The sequence below is a fragment of the Arachis ipaensis genome, chromosome B6 (assembly GCF_059453495.1).
Source record: "Arachis ipaensis isolate K30076 ecotype BB chromosome B6, ASM5945349v1, whole genome shotgun sequence".
NCBI classification, from domain to species: domain Eukaryota; kingdom Viridiplantae; phylum Streptophyta; class Magnoliopsida; order Fabales; family Fabaceae; genus Arachis; species Arachis ipaensis.
The window spans coordinates 52,469,748-52,475,279 of NC_142441.1; the positions used below are offsets into that span (position 1 = coordinate 52,469,748).

Below are 5,532 nucleotides of genomic sequence, written 5' to 3' on the forward strand. Positions count from 1 at the left end.
GGCTGGCCACACGGCCATGCCTGGACCTTCACTTATGTATTTTCATACGGTAGAGTTTCTACACTCCATAGATTAAGGTGTGGAGCTCTGCTGTTCCTCAAAGATTAATGCAAAGTACTACTGTTTTCTATTCAATTCTTCTTATTTCTCTTCTAAGATATCCATTCGCACCCAAGAACATGATGAAGGTGATGATTATGTGTGACGCTCATCATCCTTCTCCCTTATGAACGCGTGTCTGACAAACACTTCTGTTCTACATGAAATAAGCTAGAATGAGTATCTCTTAGACCTCCTAACCAGAATCTTCGTGGCGTAAGCTAGAATGATGGCGGCATTCAAGAGAATCCGGAAGGCCTAAACCTTGTCTGTGGTATTCCGAGTAGGATTCAATGATTGAATGACTGTGACGAGCTCCTAACTCACGATTGCAGGGCGTTAGTGACAGACGCAAAAGGATAGTAAATCCTATTCCAGCATGATCGAGAACCGACAGATGAATAGCCGTGCCGTGACAGAGTGCGTGAGCATATTATTCACTGAGAGGATAAGATGAAGCCATTGGCAAGGGTGATGCCTCCAGACGATTAGCCGTGCCGTGACAGGGCATTGGATCATTTTCCCGTGAGATGACCGAAAGTAGCCGTTGACAGTGGTGATGTATCACATAAAGCCAGCCATGGAAAGGAGTAAGACTGATTGGATGAAGATAGCAGGAAAGCAGAAGTTCAGAGGAACGAAAAGCATCTCCATTCGCTTATCTGAAATTCTCACCAATGAATTACATAAGTATCTCTATCCCTATTATATTATTTATTATTCGAAAACTCCATGATTACTTTATATCTGCCTGACTGAGATTTACAAGGTGACCATAGCTTGCTTCATACCAACAATCTCCGTGGGATTCGACCTTACTCACGTAAGGTATTACTTGGACGACCCAGTGCACTTGCTGGTTAGTTGTATCGAAGTTGTGACAATTATGAATTAAGATCAGAGCACCAAGCTTTGAAGCCATTACCAGGATTTGTTCGAGCCTGGAGATCACAATTTCGTGCACCAAGTTTTTGGCGCCGTTGCCGGGGATTGTTCGAGTTTGGACAACTGACGGTTCATCTTGTTGCTCAGATTAGGTAATTTTCTTTTTATTTTATTTACAAAAATTTTTCAAAAATATTTCTAAAATTTTCTCATCTGTTTTCAAAAAAAATAAAAATGTTTTTTTTAAAAAAAAAAAAATTTTTATTCAAGATTTTTAAGAATGAATTCTAGTGTTCATGAAGCATGTGAAGCCTGGCTGGCTGTAAAGCCATGTCTAAATTCTTTTGGACTGAGGCTTCCAACCATCAGCTCTTATACGACTGTAGGGTATGTCAGGCATGTCATGTCTGAATTACATGCTGAAGCTTGGCTGGCCATTGGCCATGTCTAGTGTTTTGGACCGGAGCTTTCATTGAAAGCTTGGCTGGCTAGTGAGCCATGTCTAATTCCTGGACTGAAGCTTTAGACTAAGAATGCAAGATTCCTGGAATTCATATTAAAAATTTTGGAATCCTTATTTTCCCTTTTCAATAAATTTTCGAAAAAAAAAATCCAAAAAAAAAATTATTAGAAAATCATAAAAATCAAAAATATATTTGTGTTCTTGTTTGAGTCTTGAGTCATATCATAAGTTTGGTGTCAATTGCATATGCATCTTGCATTTTTCGAAAATATCATGCATTCATAGTGTTCTTCATGATCTTCAAGTTGTTCTTGGTAAGTCTTCTTGTTTGATCTTGATGTTTTCATGTTTTGTGTCTTTTCTTGTTTTACATGTGCATTTTTTGTTTCTTAGAGTCTAAACATGAAAGATTTCTAAGTTTGGTGTCTTACATGTTTTCTTTGCATCAAAAATTTTTCAAAAATATGTTCTTGATGTTCATCTTGACATTCAAAGTGTTCTTGGTGTTCATCTTGACATTCATATCATTCATACATGCATTCATTGTTTTGATTCAAAAATTTCATGCATTGCATCTTTTAGTGTTTTTCTCTCTTGCATCATAAAAATTCAAAAATCAAAAAAATATCTTTCCCTTTTTCACTCATCAAATTCGAAAATTTGGATTGACTTTTTCAAAATTTTTTAAATCAAATTGTTTCTCATGAGTCAAATCAAATTTTCAATTTGAAAATCTTATCTTTTTCAAAATCTTTTTCAAAAATCAAATCTTTTTCAAAATTCTTAGTTATTTTCGAAAATTTCAAAAATATTTTTCAAAAATCTTTTTCTTATTTTTATATAAAATTTTCGAAAATAACTAATCAATTAATGTTTTGATTCAAAAATTTGAAGTTTGTTACTTGCTTGTTAAGAAAGATTCAAACTTTAAGTTCTAGAATCATATCTTGTGATTTCTTATGAATCATGTCATTAATTGTGATTTTAAAAATCAAATCTTTTTCAAAAACTAATTTCTATCATATCTTTTCAAAAATATCTTCTTATCTTATCTTTTTCAAAAATATCTTTTCAAAATATCTTTTCTAACCTCCTAACTTCTTATCTTTTCAAAATTTGTTTCAACTAACTAACTAACTTTTTGTTTGTTTCTTAATTTTTTCAAAACCACCTAACTAATTCTCCCTTTCTAATTTTCGAAAATACCTCCTCCTTTTTCAAAAATTTCTTTTTAATTAACTAATTATTTTTATTTCTATTTTCAAAAAAAAAAAAATTTCGAAAAAAATTTTACTAAATATTTTTCAAAAACGATTTTCAAAAATCACTAACTCCTTTTCAAAAATAATTTTCGAAAATTATTCCTCCCCCATCTCATTCTATTTATTCATTCATATCCTAACATCTCATTTCATCTCTCTTCCATCCTCACAGTTGTGTTTCTTCCATTACATCACATTCTTTGTCTCCCCCTCTTCTTCCACTTACATAAGGGAACCTCTATACTGTGGTAAAGAGAATCTCTATTATTATTATTATTTTTCTGTGCCCTCTTCTTTGTCATATGAGCAGGAGCAAGGATAAGAACATTCTTGTGGAAGCAGATCCAGAACCTGAAAGGACTCTGAAGAGAAAATTAAGAGAAGCTAAAATACAACAATCCAGAGATAACCTTTCAGAAATTTTCGAACAGGCAGAGGAGATGGCAGCCGAAAATAATAATAATGTAAGGAAGATGCTTGGTGACTTTACTGCACCTAATTCCAATTTACATGGAAGAAGCATCTCCATTCCTGCCATTGGAGCAAACAACTTTGAGCTGAAACCTCAATTAGTTTCTCTAATGCAGCAGAACTGCAAGTTTTATGGACTTCCATCCGAAGATCCTTTTCAGTTCTTAACTGAATTCTTGCAGATATGTGATACTGTTAAGACTAATGGAGTAGATCCTGAAGTCTACAGGCTCAAGCTTTTCCCTTTTGCTGTAAGAGACAGAGCTAGATTATGGTTGGATTCTCAACCCAAAGACAGCCTGAACTCTTGGGATAAGCTGGTCACGGCTTTCTTAGCCAAGTACTTTCCTCCTCAAAAGCTGAGCAAGCTTAGAGCTGATGTTCAAACCTTCAGACAGAAAGAAGGTGAATCCCTCTATGAAGCTTGGGAAAGATACAAACAGTTGACCAAAAAGTGTCCTTCTGACATGCTTTCAGAATGGACCATCCTGGATATATTCTATGATGGTTTATCTGAGCTATCAAAGATGTCATTGGATACCTCTGCAGGTGGATCCATTCACCTAAAGAAAACGCCTGCAGAAGCTCAAGAACTCATTGACATGGTTGCTAATAACCAGTTCATGTACACTTCTGAAAGGAATCCTGTGAGTAATGGGACGCCTATGAAGAAGGGAGTTCTTGAAGTTGATACTCTGAATGCCATATTGGCTCAGAACAAAATATTGACTCAGCAAGTCAATATGATTTCTCAGAGTCTGCATGGAATGCAAGCTGCATCCAACAGTACTCAAGAGGCATCTTCTGAAGAAGAAGCCTATGATCATGAGAACCCTGCAATAGCAGAGGTAAATTACTTAGGTGAACCTTATGGAAACACCTATAACTCAACATGGAGAAATCATCCAAATTTCTCATGGAAGGATCAAAAGCCCCAACAAGGCTTTAATAATGGTGGAAGAAACAGGTTTAGCAATAGCAAGCCTTTTCCATCATCAACTCAGCAACAGACAGAGAACTCTGAACAAAATGCTTCTAATTTAGCAAATCTAGTCTCTGATCTATCTAAGGCCACTGTAAGTTTCATGAATGAAACAAGGTCTTCCATTAGAAATCTGGAAGCACAAGTGGGCCAGCTGAGTAAAAGGATCACTGAAATCCCTCCTAGTACTCTCCCAAGCAATACAGAAGAGAACCCAAAAGGAGAGTGCAAGGCCATTGACATAAGGGCCATGGCCGAACCTGTAAGGAGAGGAGAGGACGTGAATCCCAAGGAGGAAGACCTCCAGGGACATCCAGTGATCAATAAGGAGCTTCCCTCTGAGGAACCAAAGGACTCTGAGGCTCATCTAGAGACCATAGAGATTCCATTGAACCTCCTTATGCCCTTCATGAGCTCTGATGAGTATTCCTCTTCTGAAGAGAATGAGGATGTCACTAAAGAGCAAACTGCCAAGTTTCTTGGTGCAATCATGAAGCTGAATGCCAAATTGTTTGGCATTGATGCTTGGGAAGTTGAACCTCCCTTGTTCATCAATGAACTAAGTGATCTGGATCAACTGACATTGCCTCAGAAGAGACAGGATCCTGGAAAGTTCATAATACCCTGTACCATAGGCACCATGATCTTTAAGGCTCTGTGTGACCTTGGTTCAGGAATAAACCTCATGCCCCTCTCTGTAATAGAGAAACTGGGAATCTATGGGGTGCAAGCTACTAAAATCTCACTAGAGATGGCAGACAGCTCAAGAAGACAGGCTTATGGACAAGTAGAAGATGTATTAGTAAAGGTTGAGGGCCTTTACATACCTACTGATTTCATAGTCCTGGATACTGGAAAGGAAGAGGATGAATCCATCATCCTAGGAAGACCTTTCCTGGCCACAGCAAGAGCTGTGATTGATGTTGACAGAGGTGAAATAGTCCTTCAATGGAATGAGAACTCCCTTGTATTCAAAATGCAAGGATCTCCCTCTGCAACCATGGAGAGGAAGCTTGAAAAGCTTCTCTCAAAGCAGAGTCAACCAGAGCCCCCACAGTCAAACTCTAAGTTTGGTGTTGGGAGGCCACAACCAAACTCTAAGTTTGGTGTTGAACTCCCATATCCAAACTCTAAGTTTGGTGTTGGAGAGTCTCAACAAAGCTCTGCACATCTGTGAGGCTCCATGAGAGCCCACTGTCAAGCTATTGACATTAAAGAAGCGCTTGTTGGGAGGCAACCCAATGTTTATCTAACTCTTATTTTTATTGTTTTTCATGTTTTCTTAGGTTCATGATCATGTGGAGTCACAAAATAAATATAAAAATTAAAAAACGGAATCAAAAACAGCAGAAGAAAAATCACACCCTGGA

The 5,532-nt window shown here is 37.1% G+C and overlaps 1 non-coding gene across 1 annotated transcript; it reads right to left on the reverse strand.

Moving 5' to 3' along the window:
• Window positions 1-3,545: 3,545 nt before the first annotated feature.
• Window positions 3,546-3,653, reverse strand: LOC148555579 (small nucleolar RNA R71). The gene has a single exon (XR_015887308.1). It is a non-coding gene; the product is annotated as a small nucleolar RNA R71 (small nucleolar RNA).
• Window positions 3,654-5,532: the final 1,879 nt, after the last annotated feature.